General features: G+C 45.4%; 13 non-coding genes and 2 pseudogenes across 13 annotated transcripts; all 15 read left to right on the top strand.

The window, feature by feature from the left end:
- Positions 1–180: 180 nt before the first annotated feature.
- On the top strand, positions 181–371 carry LOC141181745 (U2 spliceosomal RNA). Its single transcript, XR_012257293.1, has one exon. It is a non-coding gene; the product is annotated as a U2 spliceosomal RNA (small nuclear RNA).
- A 1,119-nt stretch (positions 372–1,490) lies between these two features.
- Positions 1,491–1,582, top strand: LOC141182133 (U2 spliceosomal RNA; annotated as a pseudogene).
- Positions 1,583–2,371: 789 nt separating this feature from the next.
- Positions 2,372–2,550, top strand: LOC141181934 (U2 spliceosomal RNA; annotated as a pseudogene).
- Positions 2,551–3,669: 1,119 nt separating this feature from the next.
- LOC141182048 (U2 spliceosomal RNA) lies at positions 3,670–3,860 on the top strand. Its single transcript, XR_012257539.1, has one exon. It is a non-coding gene; the product is annotated as a U2 spliceosomal RNA (small nuclear RNA).
- Positions 3,861–4,975: 1,115 nt separating this feature from the next.
- On the top strand, positions 4,976–5,166 carry LOC141182233 (U2 spliceosomal RNA). Its single transcript, XR_012257619.1, has one exon. It is a non-coding gene; the product is annotated as a U2 spliceosomal RNA (small nuclear RNA).
- Positions 5,167–11,349: 6,183 nt separating this feature from the next.
- Positions 11,350–11,539, top strand: LOC141181978 (U2 spliceosomal RNA). Its single transcript, XR_012257487.1, has one exon. It is a non-coding gene; the product is annotated as a U2 spliceosomal RNA (small nuclear RNA).
- A 1,125-nt stretch (positions 11,540–12,664) lies between these two features.
- On the top strand, positions 12,665–12,855 carry LOC141182062 (U2 spliceosomal RNA). Its single transcript, XR_012257551.1, has one exon. It is a non-coding gene; the product is annotated as a U2 spliceosomal RNA (small nuclear RNA).
- A 1,113-nt stretch (positions 12,856–13,968) lies between these two features.
- On the top strand, positions 13,969–14,159 carry LOC141182074 (U2 spliceosomal RNA). The gene has a single exon (XR_012257554.1). It is a non-coding gene; the product is annotated as a U2 spliceosomal RNA (small nuclear RNA).
- Positions 14,160–15,277: 1,118 nt separating this feature from the next.
- Positions 15,278–15,468, top strand: LOC141181495 (U2 spliceosomal RNA). The gene has a single exon (XR_012257066.1). It is a non-coding gene; the product is annotated as a U2 spliceosomal RNA (small nuclear RNA).
- A 1,118-nt stretch (positions 15,469–16,586) lies between these two features.
- On the top strand, positions 16,587–16,777 carry LOC141182087 (U2 spliceosomal RNA). The gene has a single exon (XR_012257555.1). It is a non-coding gene; the product is annotated as a U2 spliceosomal RNA (small nuclear RNA).
- Positions 16,778–17,896: 1,119 nt separating this feature from the next.
- Positions 17,897–18,087, top strand: LOC141182099 (U2 spliceosomal RNA). Its single transcript, XR_012257557.1, has one exon. It is a non-coding gene; the product is annotated as a U2 spliceosomal RNA (small nuclear RNA).
- A 1,119-nt stretch (positions 18,088–19,206) lies between these two features.
- LOC141182111 (U2 spliceosomal RNA) lies at positions 19,207–19,397 on the top strand. The gene has a single exon (XR_012257558.1). It is a non-coding gene; the product is annotated as a U2 spliceosomal RNA (small nuclear RNA).
- A 1,121-nt stretch (positions 19,398–20,518) lies between these two features.
- On the top strand, positions 20,519–20,709 carry LOC141181524 (U2 spliceosomal RNA). The gene has a single exon (XR_012257092.1). It is a non-coding gene; the product is annotated as a U2 spliceosomal RNA (small nuclear RNA).
- A 1,117-nt stretch (positions 20,710–21,826) lies between these two features.
- On the top strand, positions 21,827–22,014 carry LOC141181847 (U2 spliceosomal RNA). Its single transcript, XR_012257386.1, has one exon. It is a non-coding gene; the product is annotated as a U2 spliceosomal RNA (small nuclear RNA).
- Positions 22,015–23,134: 1,120 nt separating this feature from the next.
- LOC141181721 (U2 spliceosomal RNA) lies at positions 23,135–23,325 on the top strand. Its single transcript, XR_012257271.1, has one exon. It is a non-coding gene; the product is annotated as a U2 spliceosomal RNA (small nuclear RNA).
- Positions 23,326–24,064: the final 739 nt, after the last annotated feature.

The following is a 24,064-nucleotide window of genomic DNA, read 5'->3' on the forward strand; positions in this document are numbered from 1 at the left end:
GGTGGAGTTATGCAGATCTAAAACGCGTGGATTGCAGCAGCAGCAAGCCGAAAAGTGCAGGCATGTGAGGGATCTAGAGGTTGACAGCATGTCTTCTTAACGGGAGTCCAGGTGGCCATCTCCACAAATGGACTTTTCAGAATCCTTGGGTGGCACCGTAGTCGGAAACCAATTCTGGTTATCGCTTCTCGGCCTTTTGGCTAAGATCAAGTGTAGTATCTGTTCTTATCAGTTTAATATCTGATACGTCCCCTATCTGGGGACCATATATTAAATGGATTTTTAGAACAGGGAGATGGAAAGAGAGCTTGCTCTGTCCACTCCACGCATTGACCTGGTATTGCAGTATCTCCAGGACCGTTGCACCCCTTCTTTAATGCAGTTTCTAAAATCAGAAAGAATTGAATTCAATGCTTTTTGTTCATTTGGCTTGTTTGTCGGATTTTGGGATGGACTCTTTGGCTTTGCTTTTCTTCTCCTCATTGGATTTTTCATGTTAAAAGTTGCAGAAGCCAGATGACAAGCTCATTTTGGTTCAACTTCAGCAACTGTGCATTGCATTGCCATGTAATGTAATGCAATGCTATCTATCTAGCTCTCCCTCTATACTTCTTTTTGGATAAACAGACATATTAGGCAAGCATTTTGGAGCTTTCACCTAAATAACTACAGGTGGTGAGATAAGCTGCACAATATAATTGACCTTTCAGTATATTGTTGCACACACACCATCTATTTAGCAAATGCCCTTGTTATCAACAGCAGCCTTTTAAACTCACCTGAGCTAACAGGTATGTGAGCTGGTTACTCTGCTGCGCTTAAAATTTCTTTTTTGGTTTGCTACAATGCCTTTTCTGAAACGTTGTCTCCCTCTGCTGGAACACTGACTTCTTTCATTTAATGCCTGCAGACTATAAAAGAGAAACCAACCCAAAAAGTTTGGTTGATTAGTCTGTGGCATTCTTTTAAACTGTTGCTTATGGCGGTCTCTGTGAGCTTCTCAGTGACATTCAGCCATCCAGGTATCCCGCCTGCAGTAGACGGAATGTGGCAATGGAACGCTGGCTGCGCGTGTCATAATAGGCTCTGAGCCTTTATATACCTGCGCACCGCAGCAGCCACCTTCAGTCTGCTGCTGGACAGCCAGCAGCAGCAGCAGCAGCAGGAGAGGTAATTAATCAGCAACCCTCCTGCTAAGGGTAGACAGCTTCTCGTTCCACCCCCCCCCCCGCCTTAATTGGTTCTCCTCCCTTCCAACGGTGTTGAGGCGGGTGGGAACAGCCGGGGGTTGAGGGTACTGTGCTAAAAGAGGTGGAGTTATGCAGATCTAAAACGCGTGGATTGCAGCAGCAGCAAGCCGAAAAGTGCAGGCATGTGAGGGATCTAGAGGTTGACAGCATGTCTTCTTAACGGGAGTCCAGGTGGCCATCTCCACAAATGGACTTTTCAGAATCCTTGGGTGGCACCGTAGTCGGAAACCAATTCTGGTTATCGCTTCTCGGCCTTTTGGCTAAGATCAAGTGTAGTATCTTTCGAAAAGGCGGTTTTGGATGTTGGCCGCCCTAGTAGATTGATACATTATGCACACTGGGGTTTAGGCGCTTGTTAGTACGCCAGGTGGCTAATATAGTCATCTGGTGGAAAGCATGGCCCCCCAGGATCGACGCCATTGGGCCGGGGAAGATCGAAAGCCCGAAGTGTGAAGTGCCCCAGGAGTGGTGACCCTGGGGTGCCTTAACTCACTGGGATTGGGAACCCCACTTGAGTTTATGGCACATTTGCACAAGCACTTCAAATTTTCTTTCTTCGCACACACCCTTATTCCGGGCCTTCTGGCCTTAGGATGGGGAATTTTTCAATTCCCGGTCGAAGGTCCGGGCAGTATTATACTGTGAAACCTTCACTATTTATTTAATTTCTTTGTCACTGTGTGTCCACTTATTCACGTGTGTCACGTCCTACTAGGATTTTGTCGGGATGCGGTTCCCTTACGGGTTCCTCTCTTGGCAGGTCTAGGGGGGGAGTGTGTGGCCATCAGGTTCCGCTCCCCCCTGAACCCCCCTGGCTCTCCTCTTTCGGGAGGAGAGCGTTGTTGGCTCCCCTCTTCCGGGAGGGGAGCACAGTCTTTGGCTCCCAGTGCCTTGCTCGGGTGAGAACTCGGGCAGGTGCTGGGGGTAAGATTGGGTCGCCTCTGGCTTCGGCTGGAGGTGGCTTTTTGGACCTGTTCCTCGCTGTGGCCTTTTGGCTCGGAGGGACGGGGAATGGTTTGGGGGACCCTTCTCCTTTTGGAGAGGGTTTCAAGAAGACCAGCATCCTAGTGCACTTTTTTTGTGGCACTTGTCACTTTTTTAAGCGCACTCGGGTTTTGTACACGAATTCGGGCTTTCGATAAAAAAATCTGTTCTTATCAGTTTAATATCTGATACGTCCCCTATCTGGGGACCATATATTAAATGGATTTTTAGAACAGGGAGATGGAAAAAGAGCTTGCTCTGTCCACTCCACGCATTGACCTGGTATTGCAGTATCTCCAGGACCGGTGCACCCCTTCTTTAATGCAGTTTCTAAAATCAGAAAGAATTGAATTCAATGCTTTTTGTTCATTTGGCTTGTTTGTCGGATTTTGGGATGGACTCTTTGGCTTTGCTTTTCTTCTCCTCATTGGATTTTTCATGTTAAAAGTTGCAGAAGCCAGATGACAAGCTCATTTTGGTTCAACTTCAGCAACTGTGCATTGCATTGCCATGTAATGTAATGCAATGCTATCTATCTAGCTCTCCCTCTATACTTCCTTTTGGATAAACAGACATATTAGGCAAGCATTTTGGAGCTTTCACCTAAATAACTACAGGTGGTGAGATAAGCTGCACAATATAATTGACCTTTCAGTATATTGTTGCACACACACCATCTATTTAGCAAATGCCCTTGTTATCAACAGCAGCCTTTTAAACTCACCTGAGCTAACAGGTATGTGAGCTGGTTACTCTGCTGCGCTTAAAATTTCTTTTTTGGTTTGCTACAATGCCTTTTCTGAAACGTTGTCTCCCTCTGCTGGAACACTGACTTCTTTCATTTAATGCCTGCAGACTATAAAAGAGAAACCAACCCAAAAAGTTTGGTTGATTAGTCTGTGGCATTCTTTTAAACTGTTGCTTATGGCGGTCTCTGTGAGCTTCTCAGTGACATTCAGCCATCCAGGTATCCCGCCTGCAGTAGACGGAATGTGGCAATGGAACGCTGGCTGCGCGTGTCATAATAGGCTCTGAGCCTTTATATACCTGCGCACAGCAGCAGCCACCTTCAGTCTGCTGCTGGACAGCCAGCAGCAGCAGCAGCAGCAGGAGAGGTAATTAATCAGCAACCCTCCTGCTAAGGGTAGACAGCTGCTCGTTCCACCCCCCCCCCCGCCTTAATTGGTTCTCCTCCCTTCCAACGGTGTTGAGGCGGGTGGGAACAGCCGGGGGTTGAGGGTACTGTGCTAAAAGAGGTGGAGTTATGCAGATCTAAAACGCATGGATTGCAGCAGCAGCAAGCCGAAAAGTGCAGGCATGTGAGGGATCTAGAGGTTGACAGCATGTCTTCTTAACGGGAGTCCAGGTGGCCATCTCCACAAATGGACTTTTCAGAATCCTTGGGTGGCACCGTAGTCGGAAACCAATTCTGGTTATCGCTTCTCGGCCTTTTGGCTAAGATCAAGTGTAGTATCTGTTCTTATCAGTTTAATATCTGATACGTCCCCTATCTGGGGACCATATATTAAATGGATTTTTAGAACAGGGAGATGGAAAAAGAGCTTGCTCTGTCCACTCCACGCATTGACCTGGTATTGCAGTATCTCCAGGACCGGTGCACCCCTTCTTTAATGCAGTTTCTAAAATCAGAAAGAATTGAATTCAATGCTTTTTGTTCATTTGGCTTGTTTGTCGGATTTTGGGATGGACTCTTTGGCTTTGCTTTTCTTCTCCTCATTGGATTTTTCATGTTAAAAGTTGCAGAAGCCAGATGACAAGCTCATTTTGGTTCAACTTCAGCAACTGTGCATTGCATTGCCATGTAATGTAATGCAATGCTATCTATCTAGCTCTCCCTCTATACTTCCTTTTGGATAAACAGACATATTAGGCAAGCATTTTGGAGCTTTCACCTAAATAACTACAGGTGGTGAGATAAGCTGCACAATATAATTGACCTTTCAGTATATTGTTGCACACACACCATCTATTTAGCAAATGCCCTTGTTATCAACAGCAGCCTTTTAAACTCACCTGAGCTAACAGGTATGTGAGCTGGTTACTCTGCTGCGCTTAAAATTTCTTTTTTGGTTTGCTACAATGCCTTTTCTGAAACGTTGTCTCCCTCTGCTGGAACACTGACTTCTTTCATTTAATGCCTGCAGACTATAAAAGAGAAACCAACCCAAAAAGTTTGGTTGATTAGTCTGTGGCATTCTTTTAAACTGTTGCTTATGGCGGTCTCTGTGAGCTTCTCAGTGACATTCAGCCATCCAGGTATCCCGCCTGCAGTAGACGGAATGTGGCAATGGAACGCTGGCTGCGCGTGTCATAATAGGCTCTGAGCCTTTATATACCTGCGCACAGCAGCAGCCACCTTCAGTCTGCTACTGGACAGCCAGCAGCAGCAGCAGCAGGAGAGGTAATTAATCAGCAACCCTCCTGCTAAGGGTAGACAGCTGCTCGTTCCACCCCCCCCCCGCCTTAATTGGTTCTCCTCCCTTCCAACGGTGTTGAGGCGGGTGGGAACAGCCGGGGGTTGAGGGTACTGTGCTAAAAGAGGTGGAGTTATGCAGATCTAAAACGCGTGGATTGCAGCAGCAGCAAGCCGAAAAGTGCAGGCATGTGAGGGATCTAGAGGTTGACAGCATGTCTTCTTAACGGGAGTCCAGGTGGCCATCTCCACAAATGGACTTTTCAGAATCCTTGGGTGGCACCGTAGTCGGAAACCAATTCTGGTTATCGCTTCTCGGCCTTTTGGCTAAGATCAAGTGTAGTATCTGTTCTTATCAGTTTAATATCTGATACGTCCCCTATCTGGGGACCATATATTAAATGGATTTTTAGAACAGGGAGATGGAAAAAGAGCTTGCTCTGTCCACTCCACGCATTGACCTGGTATTGCAGTATCTCCAGGAGCGGTGCACCCCTTCTTTAATGCAGTTTCTAAAATCAGAAAGAATTGAATTCAATGCTTTTTGTTCATTTGGCTTGTTTGTCGGATTTTGGGATGGACTCTTTGGCTTTGCTTTTCTTCTCCTCATTGGATTTTTCATGTTAAAAGTTGCAGAAGCCAGATGACAAGCTCATTTTGGTTCAACTTCAGCAACTGTGCATTGCATTGCCATGTAATGTAATGCAATGCTATCTATCTAGCTCTCCCTCTATACTTCCTTTTGGATAAACAGACATATTAGGCAAGCATTTTGGAGCTTTCACCTAAATAACTACAGGTGGTGAGATAAGCTGCACAATATAATTGACCTTTCAGCATATTGTTGCACACACACCATCTATTTAGCAAATGCCCTTGTTATCAACAGCAGCCTTTTAAACTCACCTGAGCTAACAGGTATGTGAGCTGGTTACTCTGCTGCGCTTAAAATTTCTTTTTTGGTTTGCTACAATGCCTTTTCTGAAACGTTGTCTCCCTCTGCTGGAACACTGACTTCTTTCATTTAATGCCTGCAGACTATAAAAGAGAAACCAACCCAAAAAGTTTGGTTGATTAGTCTGTGGCATTCTTTTAAACTGTTGCTTATGGCGGTCTCTGTGAGCTTCTCAGTGACATTCAGCCATCCAGGTATCCCGCCTGCAGTAGACGGAATGTGGCAATGGAACGCTGGCTGCGCGTGTCATAATAGGCTCTGAGCCTTTATATACCTGCGCACAGCAGCAGCCACCTTCAGTCTGCTGCTGGACAGCCAGCAGCAGCAGCAGCAGGAGAGGTAATTAATCAGCAACCCTCCTGCTAAGGGTAGACAGCTGCTCGTTCCACCCCCCCCCCCACCCCCCGCCTTAATTGGTTCTCCTCCCTTCCAACGGTGTTGAGGCGGGTGGGAACAGCCGGGGGTTGAGGGTACTGTGCTAAAGAGGTGGAGTTATGCAGATCTAAAACGCGTGGATTGCAGCAGCAGCAAGCCGAAAAGTGCAGGCATGTGAGGGATCTAGAGGTTGACAGCATGTCTTCTTAACGGGAGTCCAGGTGGCCATCTCCACAAATGGACTTTTCAGAATCCTTGGGTGGCACCGTAGTCGGAAACCAATTCTGGTTATCGCTTCTCGGCCTTTTGGCACGATCTATCAGGTTTACCTGTGTGGTCTTGCCTGTGAGGTGCTCTTGGTACCCTTTCTCTCGGCCTGGGGGGATCGTTCCTCTTCGGAGGGACTTAACCCCCCTGCTGCTATTGGGAGGAAGGATTAGTCCGGGAGCAACGGGAAGGGATCCCATGAAGGCTTGCGCCTTTCAGAGAGAAGAGTCGGTACGTTCCTGAGTGAAGGATGCCGGCAACGCTCACATATTCATCGGGTGATGCCCGGATGCGGAACACCGTGAGGATTGAAGTTGGAGCAGGATCGAGGACGGAGAAGAACTTGGACTACATCTGCCATAGGATTCTGCTTGGAGTTCTGGAGTTTCGGCGGGAAGACATATTCTGCTTCCAGGACAATGAGTACAAGGGGACTTACACCATCACCTTCAAGAGCCAGGGATGCTGTCACCAACTCGTACAAAAGGTAAATGAGAAAAACTACTTAGATGAATTGGATGGACTAACCTTTTGTCTCTTGTATGCCTATGACGAGATCCCTATCGTGGTGCATTTCCCGAACCCCTTTGTGGAAGCTGCAGACATCTCGACCTACCTTATCCGTTATTGTGATGATCTGAGATACCTGGGCACTGTGAAGAACGCGGTAGGCTTCTGGTGCGGCAAGAGGAGGTACATGGCCCGTCTAAAGAGGGACCCAAGCGGAGTGGGAGGAATGCTACACCCTCCCTCAACATTTGTGATCGGTAAGAGCAGAGGCTACTTATTTTACCCTGGAATGCCGGTATGTTGCAGGAACTGTGGACAAATGGGTCATACCCAAACGTCCTGCACGGGCAGGAAAGTAGACCGCTGCAATAATTGCAGCTGTTACGGACATTTAATGAAGGACTGTCCCGCTGGGAGGAAATGCAATCTTTGTGGTGAGGCGGGGCACATGTTCCGAGGATGCCCCAACAGGACCAGGACCAGGACCTACGCAGAAGCTGCATCTTCTGCAGCTGAGCCGATGCGCCCGCCGGTCTTCACTGGCGGGCCGGCATCGGAGGGCGGTTCGAAGGGCGAGAAGGCTGGGATGGAGCAGGGAGCCGGAGGCCCCTCTGGGGCGGCCCCTGCATCGAAGTCCCTTAACGATGGGCGGACCTCGCATGGACCGGAGCGGAGGGGTCCTCCTTCTGGGAGGGTATCCTCCGTGTCGATGGTTCCCGATACCGATCCTGTTGTGCTGGAGGGTGGTGCCCCTGTGCGGTTGGCTACAGGGGACCACGCAGCGATGGCCTCAGGATCTTCCAGGGCGATTAGCCAGCCAGATGAGGGGGCTTTGCTTCTAGGTGGCGAACATCAGGGAATCTGTGTTGGTGATCTTATCCTGATGGACCAGTCTCTCCCCCTGGAGGAGGTGGAGGAAGAGGAGGACTGCACCAGTGACCTGGTGGAGTCTGCCCCGAAAAAGAGACGGAATGTCGAAGCCCCAGCGTCTCCTGGAATGTGGCTGGGAACCGTGACCTACGAGGGGGCAACCGCCAGCTCACAGAATATCGAGTCGTTTGGGTCCTCTAGCCCGGATGTTCTGGAGCAATTTGACATACAGGGCTTTGAGTCAGGTGTCCTCATGGAAGATCCACCACCCTGACCTATGAATGCCCACATTAAGACTTGTCTCACTGAATGTGAGGTCATTAAAGAGCCCAGTTCGTAGGGCTGCTCTATTTAAGTACTTAGAAACCACTGACTTTGACATATGTTTATTACAGGAATGCGGGATACAACATGCACTAAATTATAATGACATCAAGACAGATTGGAGACTGGGGCCCTCCATCTGGTCTGGCTCCAATGACAACAAGTCAGCGGGGGTGGGCTTCCTCTGTCGTGGGAGAAATATTACTATAAATACTGTCACAGAAATAGTACCAGGCAGAGTGGTTTTAGTGCATTTTAAATTTAATGGTTTTACCCTACGTGTAATGAATGTTTATGCTTCCCCTGATAAGCAAGAGAGAATTAATTTATTTGGGATATTGCCATTGTACTGTACTGGGTCATCTCCCCTGATCGTAGGGGGTGATTTTAATTGTCTTTGTGCTAGTGAACAACGAGCAGGGGGTGACCCTTTACGCAAATTGGATAAGACATGTCATCTATTGAAAGATTTTATAACTGATTTTAAATTATGCGATGCGTGGAGGTCACTTCTGCCGACGGACCCTGGTTATACATGGTCCGGAAGAGGGGTGTCTTCCAGGATCGATTTTATTTTCCTATCAGATGATTTTAACCCTGTAAAATGTGTTTTAACATCAAATATATTTTCTGACCATAAGGGCTTGGAGGTGCACCTAGAATACCGGGATGAACAGAGGGTCAACAGGGGCCTCTGGCGTCTAAGTACTTACCTGCTGGAGGACCCTCTGATTCGACAAGACTTTGGTAAAGCCTATCAAGCCTGGCGGCGACAAAAACCTTCTGATGCCCCTATGGTAACCTGGTGGGAAAATTTGAAAAAAAAAGTCAGAATGTTTTTTATAAAAGCAGGGAGACGTAAAGCTAGAGAGAAAAAAAGATGTTTTAGTGATCTTAACACCAAACTGCAAACACTTTTTAAATTCAAAGAGCTAGGGGTGGAGGTGGGAGATGATATTGCTAGCCTAAAAACTGAAATCCAGAACTGCATAGACACAAAGGGGAAAGAGATTATTTTTAACTCTAGAGTGCAGCACTTGGAGGAGGGGGAGAAGTGCTCTCGCTTCTTCTTCAAAAAAGTCATGGATAAAAGAGAAGTGATCACAAATCTAGAGGGTAAAACATCTATGCAGGGAATGTTGAATGCTACTTTTAACTTTTATAAGCATCTTTTTAGTAAAAAGTGTATAGATGAGTCCTTTTTATCTGATGCTCTTAATGATCTCGATTTTAAGTTAAATTTTACAGACCAGGAGTTTTTAGAACGCGATATTGTTTTAGAGGAATTATTTTATGTTTTTAAAAGTTTCTCTAAGGGTAAAGCACCTGGGTGTGACGGACTACCTGTAGAATTTTACCTTACTTTTTGGGACATTTTAAAAGAGGACCTTTTTATGCTTTTTAAAGAAGTTTTTATTTCTGAACAGTTGCCATTTTCGTGGAGGAGAGGAGTGGTGTCTTTGATATATAAAAAAGGTGACCGCAGTACTCTAGCGAATTGGAGACCCATAACTCTCCTAAACGTTGATTACAAGGTACTTGCTAAGGTGGTTGCTGACCGGCTCAGGAGTGTCATTGCCAAACTAATCCAGCCTGAGCAGGTATGTAGTGTACCAGGCAGAAGTATTTCAGAGGTTTTAAACGTATTAAGGGATGTAATTTGGTATTCCAGAGACCGGGGTCAAAATGTAGCTCTTTTAGCCCTAGATTTTGAAAAAGCTTTCGATAGAGTCTCTCATAGATTTCTTTTTAGAGTTTTAAAAAGAATGGGTATCCCTAATATGCTTTTAAATTGTATTAAGATTTTATATAAAAATTGTTTTAGTCAAATTTCTCTTAATGGCTTTTTAACAGATGGAGTTCCCCTAGAGTCCGGAGTGAAGCAGGGATGCCCCTTGTCGCCCATCCTGTTCATCTGCGCCATGGAGCCCCTGCTGAGCGCAATAAGAAAAGACAAAGTGATTAGAGGGGTTCCTGTTCCAGGCGGAGGTGGCAGTGATGTGAGAGTCTTTGGCTACATGGATGACGTGACGGTTGTGTGCGTGGACCCTGCTTCCCTCCGGAGGGCGGTGTTGCGCATTGATTTTTTTTCCCAGGCATCCGGTTTTAAACTTAATTTAAATAAATCTGAATGTCTGACTTTGGGATCCTGGGACACCGCCCAACTCCCGCAGCTCACTATAAAACGAGACAATGTAAAAATTCTTGGAGTTGTTTTTAACGAGGAGAATGTGGGAACTCAAAGCTGGGAGAATGTCATAGAAAAAATGTCAAAGAAAATATCATTTTGGGGTTTGAGGTCCCTAACAATGGAGGGGAAAATTTTAATTATAAAATCAGTGTTGTTACCCCTCATACTGTATATAGCTATGGTGTACCCCCCCTCTGATGTTTTAATTAAAAAAATGACTAGGATGATCTTTATGTTTTTATGGAACTCCAAAATGGAAAAATTAAGGCGAGAAATAATGAGGAAGAATAAAATGAACGGCGGAAGGGATGTCCCCGACTTACATATTTATTTGTATTTAAATTATTTCTGCTTTTGTTTCAAACATTTTAATGGTAATAGTGCGCTAAGTTATTTTTTAAAATATACTTGTGGGATGATTTTTAAAAGATGGTTTAAGTTGTCGTTGAATTCCCCTGTTTTACTATGCCCCCCCAAACACCAAGCAATCTTAGAAAAGACTGTTCGATTTTATAGCCTTGGTGATTTTAATATGGACATTTTTAAAGACCGCAAGAAGCTTTTATCTTTTCTGAGGAGGAATGAAGATGTGACCCCCATAGTAAATTTCTCAGAAGAGAGGTCGAAGCAAGTTTGGAAGAATGTCTTCGGGAAATTCTTAGCAAATGGACATAAGGATATCGCATGGATGGTGGTCCACCAGTGCCTCCCCACCAGAGAGTTTCAACACAGGAGAGGCCTGGTGGCCAGAGCAAAATGCCCCAGAGACTCATGTGTTTATGACGAAACCACCTTGCACCTTATGTGGAATTGCCCATTTGCACAGGAACTTTGGCACAAAGTTGGGATTCTTTTAAAATGGACTTGCGGTTTAAGAGATTTTAACCATGAATATGTTTTATATGGCCTTTTTAAATGTCCGACCCCTCAACAGTATTGTATATGTTGGTGTATGATTAACTGTTTTAAAGACGCCCTTTGGAAGGCACGCAATATTTTACTTTTTAAACGTGATGCTATTTCTGTGAAGGATTGTCTTAAAATTGCTTTTAGCCAGATGTATATTTATTACTTGAGTGATGTCAAATGTATTGGGAGAAGGGATGCCAATCGTATATGGGGTTTTTATGGGTGGAATTCTGTGTTTTAATAATGTACTGTTTGTGTTGTTGTTTTTTGATTGTAAACCATCTTTTACGCACTTAATAAAATATGTTGAAACCTGATCTGTTCTTATCAGTTTAATATCTGATACGTCCCCTATCTGGGGACCATATATTAAATGGATTTTTAGAACAGGGAGATGGAAAAAGAGCTTGCTCTGTCCACTCCACGCATTGACCTGGTATTGCAGTATCTCCAGGACCGGTGCACCCCTTCTTTAATGCAGTTTCTAAAATCAGAAAGAATTGAATTCAATGCTTTTTGTTCATTTGGCTTGTTTGTCGGATTTTGGGATGGACTCTTTGGCTTTGCTTTTCTTCTCCTCATTGGATTTTTCATGTTAAAAGTTGCAGAAGCCAGATGACAAGCTCATTTTGGTTCAACTTCAGCAACTGTGCATTGCATTGCCATGTAATGTAATGCAATGCTATCTATCTAGCTCTCCCTCTATACTTCCTTTTGGATAAACAGACATATTAGGCAAGCATTTTGGAGCTTTCACCTAAATAACTACAGGTGGTGAGATAAGCTGCACAATATAATTGACCTTTCAGTATATTGTTGCACACACACCATCTATTTAGCAAATGCCCTTGTTATCAACAGCAGCCTTTTAAACTCACCTGAGCTAACAGGTATGTGAGCTGGTTACTCTGCTGCGCTTAAAATTTCTTTTTTGGTTTGCTACAATGCCTTTTCTGAAACGTTGTCTCCCTCTGCTGGAACACTGACTTCTTTCATTTAATGCCTGCAGACTATAAAAGAGAAACCAACCCAAAAAGTTTGGTTGATTAGTCTGTGGCATTCTTTTAAACTGTTGCTTATGGCGGTCTCTGTGAGCTTCTCAGTGACATTCAGCCATCCAGGTATCCCGCCTGCAGTAGACGGAATGTGGCAGTGGAACGCTGGCTGCGCGTGTCATAATAGGCTCTGAGCCTTTATATACCTGCGCACAGCAGCAGCCACCTTCAGTCTGCTGCTGGACAGCCAGCAGCAGCAGCAGCAGCAGGAGAGGTAATTAATCAGCAACCCTCCTGCTAAGGGTAGACAGCTGCTCGTTCCACCCCCCCCCCACCCCCCGCCTTAATTGGTTCTCCTCCCTTCCAACGGTGTTGAGGCGGGTGGGAACAGCCGGGGGTTGAGGGTACTGTGCTAAAAGAGGTGGAGTTATGCAGATCTAAAACGCGTGGATTGCAGCAGCAGCAAGCCGAAAAGTGCAGGCATGTGAGGGATCTAGAGGTTGACAGCATGTCTTCTTAACGGGAGTCCAGGTGGCCATCTCCACAAATGGACTTTTCAGAATCCTTGGGTGGCACCGTAGTCGGAAACCAATTCTGGTTATCGCTTCTCGGCCTTTTGGCTAAGATCAAGTGTAGTATCTGTTCTTATCAGTTTAATATCTGATACGTCCCCTATCTGGGGACCATATATTAAATGGATTTTTAGAACAGGGAGATGGAAAAAGAGCTTGCTCTGTCCACTCCACGCATTGACCTGGTATTGCAGTATCTCCAGGACCGGTGCACCCCTTCTTTAATGCAGTTTCTAAAATCAGAAAGAATTGAATTCAATGCTTTTTGTTCATTTGGCTTGTTTGTCGGATTTTGGGATGGACTCTTTGGCTTTGCTTTTCTTCTCCTCATTGGATTTTTCATGTTAAAAGTTGCAGAAGCCAGATGACAAGCTCATTTTGGTTCAACTTCAGCAACTGTGCATTGCATTGCCATGTAATGTAATGCAATGCTATCTATCTAGCTCTCCCTCTATTCTTCCTTTTGGATAAACAGACATATTAGGCAAGCATTTTGGAGCTTTCACCTAAATAACTACAGGTGGTGAGATAAGCTGCACAATATAATTGACCTTTCAGTATATTGTTGCACACACACCATCTATTTAGCAAATGCCCTTGTTATCAACAGCAGCCTTTTAAACTCACCTGAGCTAACAGGTATGTGAGCTGGTTACTCTGCTGCGCTTAAAATTTCTTTTTTGGTTTGCTACAATGCCTTTTCTGAAACGTTGTCTCCCTCTGCTGGAACACTGACTTCTTTCATTTAATGCCTGCAGACTATAAAAGAGAAACCAACCCAAAAAGTTTGGTTGATTAGTCTGTGGCATTCTTTTAAACTGTTGCTTATGGCGGTCTCTGTGAGCTTCTCAGTGACATTCAGCCATCCAGGTATCCCGTCTGCAGTAGACGGAATGTGGCAATGGAACGCTGGCTGCGCGTGTCATAATAGGCTCTGAGCCTTTATATACCTGCGCACAGCAGCAGCCACCTTCAGTCTGCTGCTGGACAGCCAGCAGCAGCAGCAGGAGAGGTAATTAATCAGCAACCCTCCTGCTAAGGGTAGACAGCTGCTCGTTCCACCCCCCCCCCCGCCTTAATTGGTTCTCCTCCCTTCCAACGGTGTTGAGGCGGGTGGGAACAGCCGGGGGTTGAGGGTACTGTGCTAAAAGAGGTGGAGTTATGCAGATCTAAAACGCGTGGATTGCAGCAGCAGCAAGCCGAAAAGTGCAGGCATGTGAGGGATCTAGAGGTTGACAGCATGTCTTCTTAACGGGAGTCCAGGTGGCCATCTCCACAAATGGACTTTTCAGAATCCTTGGGTGGCACCGTAGTCGGAAACCAATTCTGGTTATCGCTTCTCGGCCTTTTGGCTAAGATCAAGTGTAGTATCTGTTCTTATCAGTTTAATATCTGATACGTCCCCTATCTGGGGACCATATATTAAATGGATTTTTAGAACAGGGAGATGGAAAAAGAGCTTGCTCTGTCCACTCCACGCATTGACCTGGTATTGCAGTATCTCCAGGACCGGTGCACCCCTTCTTTAATGCAGTTTCTAAAATCAGAAAGAATTGAATTCAATGCTTTTTGTTCATTTGGCTTGTTTGTCGGATTTTGGGATGGACTCTTTGGCTTTGCTTTTCTTCTCCTCATTGGATTTTTCATGTTAAAAGTTGCAGAAGCCAGATGACAAGCTCATTTTGGTTCAACTTCAGCAACTGTGCATTGCATTGCCATGTAATGTAATGCAATGCTATCTATCTAGCTCTCCCTCTATACTTCCTTTTGGATAAACAGACATATTAGGCAAGCATTTTGGAGCTTTCACCTAAATAACTACAGGTGGTGAGATAAGCTGCACAATATAATTGACCTTTCAGTATATTGTTGCACACACACCATCTATTTAGCAAATGCCCTTGTTATCAACAGCAGCCTTTTAAACTCACCTGAGCTAACAGGTATGTGAGCTGGTTACTCTGCTGCGCTTAAAATTTCTTTTTTGGTTTGCTACAATGCCTTTTCTGAAACGTTGTCTCCCTCTGCTGGAACACTGACTTTTTTCATTTAATGCCTGCAGACTATAAAAGAGAAACCAACCCAAAAAGTTTGGTTGATTAGTCTGTGGCATTCTTTTAAACTGTTGCTTATGGCGGTCTCTGTGAGCTTCTCAGTGACATTCAGCCATCCAGGTATCCCGCCTGCAGTAGACGGAATGTGGCAATGGAACGCTGGCTGCGCGTGTCATAATAGGCTCTGAGCCTTTATATACCTGCGCACAGCAGCAGCCACCTTCAGTCTGCTGCTGGACAGCCAGCAGCAGCAGCAGCAGCAGGAGAGGTAATTAATCAGCAACCCTCCTGCTAAGGGTAGACAGCTGCTCGTTCCACCCCCCCCCCGCCTTAATTGGTTCTCCTCCCTTCCAACGGTGTTGAGGCGGGTGGGAACAGCCGGGGGTTGAGGGTACTGTGCTAAAAGAGGTGGAGTTATGCAGATCTAAAACGCGTGGATTGCAGCAGCAGCAAGCCGAAAAGTGCAGGCATGTGAGGGATCTAGAGGTTGACAGCATGTCTTCTTAACGGGAGTCCAGGTGGCCATCTCCACAAATGGACTTTTCAGAATCCTTGGGTGGCACCGTAGTCGGAAACCAATTCTGGATATCGCTTCTAGGCCTTTTGGCTAAGATCAAGTGTAGTATCTGTTCTTATCAGTTTAATATCTGATACGTCCCCTATCTGGGGACCATATATTAAATGGATTTTTAGAACAGGGAGATGGAAAAAGAGCTTGCTCTGTCCACTCCACGCATTGACCTGGTATTGCAGTATCTCCAGGACCGGTGCACCCCTTCTTTAATGCAGTTTCTAAAATCAGAAAGAATTGAATTCAATGCTTTTTGTTCATTTGGCTTGTTTGTCGGATTTTGGGATGGACTCTTTGGCTTTGCTTTTCTTCTCCTCATTGGATTTTTCATGTTAAAAGTTGCAGAAGCCAGATGACAAGCTCATTTTGGTTCAACTTCAGCAACTGTGCATTGCATTGCCATGTAATGTAATGCAATGCTATCTATCTAGCTCTCCCTCTATACTTCCTTTTGGATAAACAGACATATTAGGCAAGCATTTTGGAGCTTTCACCTAAATAACTACAGGTGGTGAGATAAGCTGCACAATATAATTGACCTTTCAGTATATTGTTGCACACACACCATCTATTTAGCAAATGCCCTTGTTATCAACAGCAGCCTTTTAAACTCACCTGAGCTAACAGGTATGTGAGCTGGTTACTCTGCTGCGCTTAAAATTTCTTTTTTGGTTTGCTACAATGCCTTTTCTGAAACGTTGTCTCCCTCTGCTGGAACACTGACTTCTTTCATTTAATGCCTGCAGACTATAAAAGAGAAACCAACCCAAAAAGTTTGGTTGATTAGTCTGTGGCATTCTTTTAAACTGTTGCTTATGGCGGTCTCTGTGAGCTTCTCAGTGACATTCAGCCATCCAGGTATCCCGCCTGCAGTAGACGGAATGTGGCAATGGAACGCTGGCTGCGCGTGTCATAATAGGCTCTGAGCCTTTATATACCTGCGCACAGCAGCAGCCACCTTCAGTCTGCTGCTGGACAGCCAGCAGCAGCAGCAGCAGCAGGAGAGGTAATTAATCAGCAACCCTCCTGCTAAGGGTAGACAGCTGCTCGTTCCACCCCCCCCCCGCCTTAATTGGTTCTCCTCCCTTCCAACGGTGTTGAGGCGGGTGGGAACAGCCGGGGGTTGAGGGTACTGTGCTAAAAGAGGTGGAGTTATGCAGATCTAAAACGCGTGGATTGCAGCAGCAGCAAGCCGAAAAGTGCAGGCATGTGAGGGATCTAGAGGTTGACAGCATGTCTTCTTAACGGGAGTCCAGGTGGCCATCTCCACAAATGGACTTTTCAGAATCCTTGGGTGGCACCGTAGTCGGAAACCAATTCTGGTTATCGCTTCTCGGCCTTTTGGCTAAGATCAAGTGTAGTATCTGTTCTTATCAGTTTAATATCTGATACGTCCCCTATCTGGGGACCATATATTAAATGGATTTTTAGAACAGGGAGATGGAAAAAGAGCTTGCTCTGTCCACTCCACGCATTGACCTGGTATTGCAGTATCTCCAGGACCGGTGCACCCCTTCTTTAATGCAGTTTCTAAAATCAGAAAGAATTGAATTCAATGCTTTTTGTTCATTTGGCTTGTTTGTCGGATTTTGGGATGGACTCTTTGGCTTTGCTTTTCTTCTCCTCATTGGATTTTTCATGTTAAAAGTTGCAGAAGCCAGATGACAAGCTCATTTTGGTTCAACTTCAGCAACTGTGCATTGCATTGCCATGTAATGTAATGCAATGCTATCTATCTAGCTCTCCCTCTATACTTCCTTTTGGATAAACAGACATATTAGGCAAGCATTTTGGAGCTTTCACCTAAATAACTACAGGTGGTGAGATAAGCTGCACAATATAATTGACCTTTCAGTATATTGTTGCACACACACCATCTATTTAGCAAATGCCCTTGTTATCAACAGCAGCCTTTTAAACTCACCTGAGCTAACAGGTATGTGAGCTGGTTACTCTGCTGCGCTTAAAATTTCTTTTTTGGTTTGCTACAATGCCTTTTCTGAAACGTTGTCTCCCTCTGCTGGAACACTGACTTCTTTCATTTAATGCCTGCAGACTATAAAAGAGGAACCAACCCAAAAAGTTTGGTTGATTAGTCTGTGGCATTCTTTTAAACTGTTGCTTATGGCGGTCTCTGTGAGCTTCTCAGTGACATTCAGCCATCCAGGTATCCCGCCTGCAGTAGACGGAATGTGGCAATGGAACGCTGGCTGCGCGTGTCATAATAGGCTCTGAGCCTTTATATACCTGCGCACAGCAGCAGCCACCTTCAGTCTGCTGCTGGACAGCCAGCAGCAGCAGCAGCAGCAGGAGAGGTAATTAATCAGCAACCCTCCTGCTAAGGGTAGACAGCTGCTCGTTCCACCCCCCCCCCCGCCTTAATTGGTTCTCCTCCCTTCCAACGGTGTTGAGGCGGGTGGGAACAGCCAGGGGTTGAGGGTACTGTGCTAAAAGAGGTGGAGTTATGCAGATCTAAAACGCGTGGATTGCAGCAGCAGCAAGCCGAAAAGTGCAGGCATGTGAGGGATCTAGAGGTTGACAGCATGTCTTCTTAACGGGAGTCCAGGTGGCCATCTCCACAAATGGACTTTTCAGAATCCTTGGGTGGCACCGTAGTCGGAAACCAATTCTGGTTATCGCTTCTCGGCCTTTTGGCTAAGATCAAGTGTAGTATCTGTTCTTATCAGTTTAATATCTGATACGTCCCCTATCTGGGGACCATATATTAAATGGATTTTTAGAACAGGGAGATGGAAAAAGAGCTTGCTCTGTCCACTCCACGCATTGACCTGGTATTGCAGTATCTCCAGGACCGGTGCACCCCTTCTTTAATGCAGTTTCTAAAATCAGAAAGAATTGAATTCAATGCTTTTTGTTCATTTGGCTTGTTTGTCGGATTTTGGGATGGACTCTTTGGCTTTGCTTTTCTTCTCCTCATTGGATTTTTCATGTTAAAAGTTGCAGAAGCCAGATGACAAGCTCATTTTGGTTCAACTTCAGCAACTGTGCATTGCATTGCCATGTAATGTAATGCAATGCTATCTATCTAGCTCTCCCTCTATACTTCCTTTTGGATAAACAGACATATTAGGCAAGCATTTTGGAGCTTTCACCTAAATAACTACAGGTGGTGAGATAAGCTGCACAATATAATTGACCTTTCAGTATATTGTTGCACACACACCATCTATTTAGCAAATGCCCTTGTTATCAACAGCAGCCTTTTAAACTCACCTGAGCTAACAGGTATGTGAGCTGGTTACTCTGCTGCGCTTAAAATTTCTTTTTTGGTTTGCTACAATGCCTTTTCTGAAACGTTGTCTCCCTCTGCTGGAACACTGACTTCTTTCATTTAATGCCTGCAGACTATAAAAGAGAAACCAACCCAAAAAGTTTGGTTGATTAGTCTGTGGCATTCTTTTAAACTGTTGCTTATGGCGGTCTCTGTGAGCTTCTCAGTGACATTCAGCCATCCAGGTATCCCGCCTGCAGTAGACGGAATGTGGCAATGGAACGCTGGCTGCGCGTGTCATAATAGGCTCTGAGCCTTTATATACCTGCGCACAGCAGCAGCCACCTTCAGTCTGCTGCTGGACAGCCAGCAGCAGCAGCAGCAGCAGGAGAGGTAATTAATCAGCAACCCTCCTGCTAAGGGTAGACAGCTGCTCGTTCCACCCCCCCCCCCGCCTTAATTGGTTCTCCTCCCTTCCAACGGTGTTGAGGCGGGTGGGAACAGCCGGGGGTTGAGGGTACTGTGCTAAAAGAGGTGGAGTTATGCAGATCTAAAACGCGTGGATTGCAGCAGCAGCAAGCCGAAAAGTGCAGGCATGTGAGGGATCTAGAGGTTGACAGCATGTCTTCTTAACGGGAGTCCAGGTGGCCATCTCCACAAATGGACTTTTCAGAATCCTTGGGTGGCACCGTAGTCGGAAACCAATTCTGGTTATCGCTTCTCGGCCTTTTGGCTAAGATCAAGTGTAGTATCTGTTCTTATCAGTTTAATATCTGATACGTCCCCTATCTGGGGACCATATATTAAATGGATTTTTAGAACAGGGAGATGGAAAAAGAGCTTGCTCTGTCCACTCCACGCATTGACCTGGTATTGCAGTATCTCCAGGACCGGTGCACCCCTTCTTTAATGCAGTTTCTAAAATCAGAAAGAATTGAATTCAATGCTTTTTGTTCATTTGGCTTGTTTGTCGGATTTTGGGATGGACTCTTTGGCTTTGCTTTTCTTCTCCTCATTGGATTTTTCATGTTAAAAGTTGCAGAAGCCAGATGACAAGCTCATTTTGGTTCAACTTCAGCAACTGTGCATTGCATTGCCATGTAATGTAATGCAATGCTATCTATCTAGCTCTCCCTCTATACTTCCTTTTGGATAAACAGACATATTAGGCAAGCATTTTGGAGCTTTCACCTAAATAACTACAGGTGGTGAGATAAGCTGCACAATATAATTGACCTTTCAGTATATTGTTGCACACACACCATCTATTTAGCAAATGCCCTTGTTATCAACAGCAGCCTTTTAAACTCACCTGAGCTAACAGGTATGTGAGCTGGTTACTCTGCTGCGCTTAAAATTTCTTTTTTGGTTTGCTACAATGCCTTTTCTGAAACGTTGTCTCCCTCTGCTGGAACACTGACTTCTTTCATTTAATGCCTGCAGACTATAAAAGAGAAACCAACCCAAAAAGTTTGGTTGATTAGTCTGTGGCATTCTTTTAAACTGTTGCTTATGGCGGTCTCTGTGAGCTTCTCAGTGACATTCAGCCATCCAGGTATCCCGCCTGCAGTAGACGGAATGTGGCAATGGAACGCTGGCTGCGCGTGTCATAATAGGCTCTGAGCCTTTATATACCTGCGCACAGCAGCAGCCACCTTCAGTCTGCTGCTGGACAGCCAGCAGCAGCAGCAGCAGCAGGAGAGGTAATTAATCAGCAACCCTCCTGCTAAGGGTAGACAGCTGCTCGTTCCACCCCCCCCCCCCCGCCTTAATTGGTTCTCCTCCCTTCCAACGGTGTTGAGGCGGGTGGGAACAGCCGGGGGTTGAGGGTACTGTGCTAAAAGAGGTGGAGTTATGCAGATCTAAAACGCGTGGATTGCAGCAGCAGCAAGCCGAAAAGTGCAGGCATGTGAGGGATCTAGAGGTTGACAGCATGTCTTCTTAACGGGAGTCCAGGTGGCCATCTCCACAAATGGACTTTTCAGAATCCTTGGGTGGCACCGTAGTCGGAAACCAATTCTGGTTATCGCTTCTCGGCCTTTTGGCTAAGATCAAGTGTAGTATCTGTTCTTATCAGTTTAATATCTGATACGTCCCCTATCTGGGGACCATATATTAAATGGATTTTTAGAACAGGGAGATGGAAAAAGAGCTTGCTCTGTCCACTCCACGCATTGACCTGGTATTGCAGTATCTCCAGGACTGGTGCACCCCTTCTTTAATGCAGTTTCTAAAATCAGAAAGAATTGAATTCAATGCTTTTTGTTCATTTGGCTTGTTTGTCGGATTTTGGGATGGACTCTTTGGCTTTGCTTTTCTTCTCCTCATTGGATTTTTCATGTTAAAAGTTGCAGAAGCCAGATGACAAGCTCATTTTGGTTCAAGTTCAGCAACTGTGCATTGCATTGCCATGTAATGTAATGCAATGCTATCTATCTAGCTCTCCCTCTATACTTCCTTTTGGATAAACAGACATATTAGGCAAGCATTTTGGAGCTTTCACCTAAATAACTACAGGTGGTGAGATAAGCTGCACAATATAATTGACCTTTCAGTATATTGTTGCACACACACCATCTATTTAGCAAATGCCCTTGTTATCAACAGCAGCCTTTTAAACTCACCTGAGCTAACAGGTATGTGAGCTGGTTACTCTGCTGCGCTTAAAATTTCTTTTTTGGTTTGCTACAATGCCTTTTCTGAAACGTTGTCTCCCTCTGCTGGAACACTGACTTCTTTCATTTAATGCCTGCAGACTATAAAAGAGAAACCAACCCAAAAAGTTTGGTTGATTAGTCTGTGGCATTCTTTTAAACTGTTGTTTATGGAGGTCTCTGTGAGCTTCTCAGTGACATTCAGCCATCCAGGTATCCCGCCTGCAGTAGACGGAATGTGGCAATGGAACGCTGGCTGCGCGTGTCATAATAGGCTCTGAGCCTTTATATACCTGCGCACAGCAGCAGCCACCTTCAGTCTGCTGCTGGACAGCCAGCAGCAGCAGCAGCAGGAGAGGTAATTAATCAGCAACCCTCCTGCTAAGGGTAGACAGCTGCTCGTTCCACCCCCCCCCCCCGCCTTAATTGGTTCTCCTCCCTTCCAACGGTGTTGAGGCGGGTGGGAACAGCCGGGGGTTGAGGGTACTGTGCTAAAAGAGGTGGAGTTATGCAGATCTAAAACGCGTGGATTGCAGCAGCAGCAAGCCGAAAAGTGCAGGCATGTGAGGGATCTAGAGGTTGACAGCATGTCTTCTTAACGGGAGTCCAGGTGGCCATCTCCACAAATGGACTTTTCAGAATCCTTGGGTGGCACCGTAGTCGGAAACCAATTCTGGTTATCGCTTCTCGGCCTTTTGGCTAAGATCAAGTGTAGTATCTGTTCTTATCAGTTTAATATCTGATACGTCCCCTATCTGGGGACCATATATTAAATGGATTTTTAGAACAGGGAGATGGAAAAGCTTGCTCTGTCCACTCCACGCATTGACCTGGTATTGCAGTATCTCCAGGACCGGTGCACCCCTTCTTTAATGCAGTTTCTAAAATCAGAAAGAATTGAATTCAATGCTTTTTGTTCATTTGGCTTGTTTGTCGGATTTTGGGATGGACTCTTTGGCTTTGCTTTTCTTCTCCTCATTGGATTTTTCATGTTAAAAGTTGCAGAAGCCAGATGACAAGCTTATTTTGGTTCAACTTCAGCAACTGTGCATTGCATTGCCATGTAATGTAATGCAATGCTATCTATCTAGCTCTCCCTCTATACTTCCTTTTGGATAAACAGACATATTAGGCAAGCATTTTGGAGCTTTCACCTAAATAACTACAGGTGGTGAGATAAGCTGCACAATATAATTGACCTTTCAGTATATTGTTGCACACACACCATCTATTTAGCAAATGCCCTTGTTATCAACAGCAGCCTTTTAAACTCACCTGAGCTAACAGGTATGTGAGCTGGTTACTCTGCTGCGCTTAAAATTTCTTTTTTGGTTTGCTACAATGCCTTTTCTGAAACGTTGTCTCCCTCTGCTGGAACACTGACTTCTTTCATTTAATGCCTGCAGACTATAAAAGAGAAACCAACCCAAAAAGTTTGGTTGATTAGTCTGTGGCATTCTTTTAAACTGTTGCTTATGGCGGTCTCTGTGAGCTTCTCAGTGACATTCAGCCATCCAGGTATCCCGCCTGCAGTAGACGGAATGTGGCAATGGAACGCTGGCTGCGCGTGTCATAATAGGCTCTGAGCCTTTATATACCTGCGCACAGCAGCAGCCACCTTCAGTCTGCTGCTGGACAGCCAGCAGCAGCAGCAGCAGCAGGAGAGGTAATTAATCAGCAACCCTCCTGCTAAGGGTAGACAGCTGCTCGTTCCACCCCCCCCCCCCGCCTTAATTGGTTCTCCTCCCTTCCAACGGTGTTGAGGCGGGTGGGAACAGCCGGGGGTTGAGGGTACTGTGCTGAAAGAGGTGGAGTTATGCAGATCTAAAACGCGTGGATTGCAGCAGCAGCAAGCCGAAAAGTGCAGGCATGTGAGGGATCTAGAGGTTGACAGCATGTCTTCTTAACGGGAGTCCAGGTGGCCATCTCCACAAATGGACTTTTCAGAATCCTTGGGTGGCACTGTAGTCGGAAACCAATTCTGGTTATCGCTTCTCGGCCTTTTGGCTAAGATCAAGTGTAGTATATGTTCTTATCAGTTTAATATCTGATACGTCCCCTATCTGGGGACCATATATTAAATGGATTTTTAGAACAGGGAGATGGAAAAAGAGCTTGCTCTGTCCACTCCACGCATTGACCTGGTATTGCAGTATCTCCAGGACCGGTGCACCCCTTCTTTAATGCAGTTTCTAAAATCAGAAAGAATTGAATTCAATGCTTTTTGTTCATTTGGCTTGTTTGTCGGATTTTGGGATGGACTCTTTGGCTTTGCTTTTCTTCTCCTCATTGGATTTTTCATGTTAAAAGTTGCAGAAGCCAGATGACAAGCTCATTTTGGTTCAACTTCAGCAACTGTGCATTGCATTGCCATGTAATGTAATGCAATGCTATCTATCTAGCTCTCCCTCTATACTTCCTTTTGGATAAACAGACATATTAGGCAAGCATTTTGGAGCTTTCACCTAAATAACTACAGGTGGTGAGATAAGCTGCACAATATAATTGACCTTTCAGTATATTGTTGCACACACAACATCTATTTAGCAAATGCCCTTGTTATCAACAGCAGCCTTTTAAACTCACCTGAGCTAACAGGTATGTGAGCTGGTTACTCTGCTGCGCTTAAAATTTCTTTTTTGGTTTGCTACAATGCCTTTTCTGAAACGTTGTCTCCCTCTGCTGGAACACTGACTTCTTTCATTTAATGCCTGCAGACTATAAAAGAGAAACCAACCCAAAAAGTTTGGTTGATTAGTCTGTGGCATTCTTTTAAACTGTTGCTTATGGCGGTCTCTGTGAGCTTCTAAGTGACATTCAGCCATCCAGGTATCCCGCCTGCAGTAGACGGAATGTGGCAATGGAACGCTGGCTGCGCGTGTCATAATAGGCTCTGAGCCTTTATATACCTGCGCAC

The sequence above is a fragment of the Phyllobates terribilis genome, unplaced genomic scaffold (genome assembly GCF_046119375.1).
Source record: "Phyllobates terribilis strain yellow unplaced genomic scaffold, ASM4611937v1 Scaffold_34__1_contigs__length_13252353, whole genome shotgun sequence".
Classification (NCBI taxonomy): domain Eukaryota; kingdom Metazoa; phylum Chordata; class Amphibia; order Anura; family Dendrobatidae; genus Phyllobates; species Phyllobates terribilis.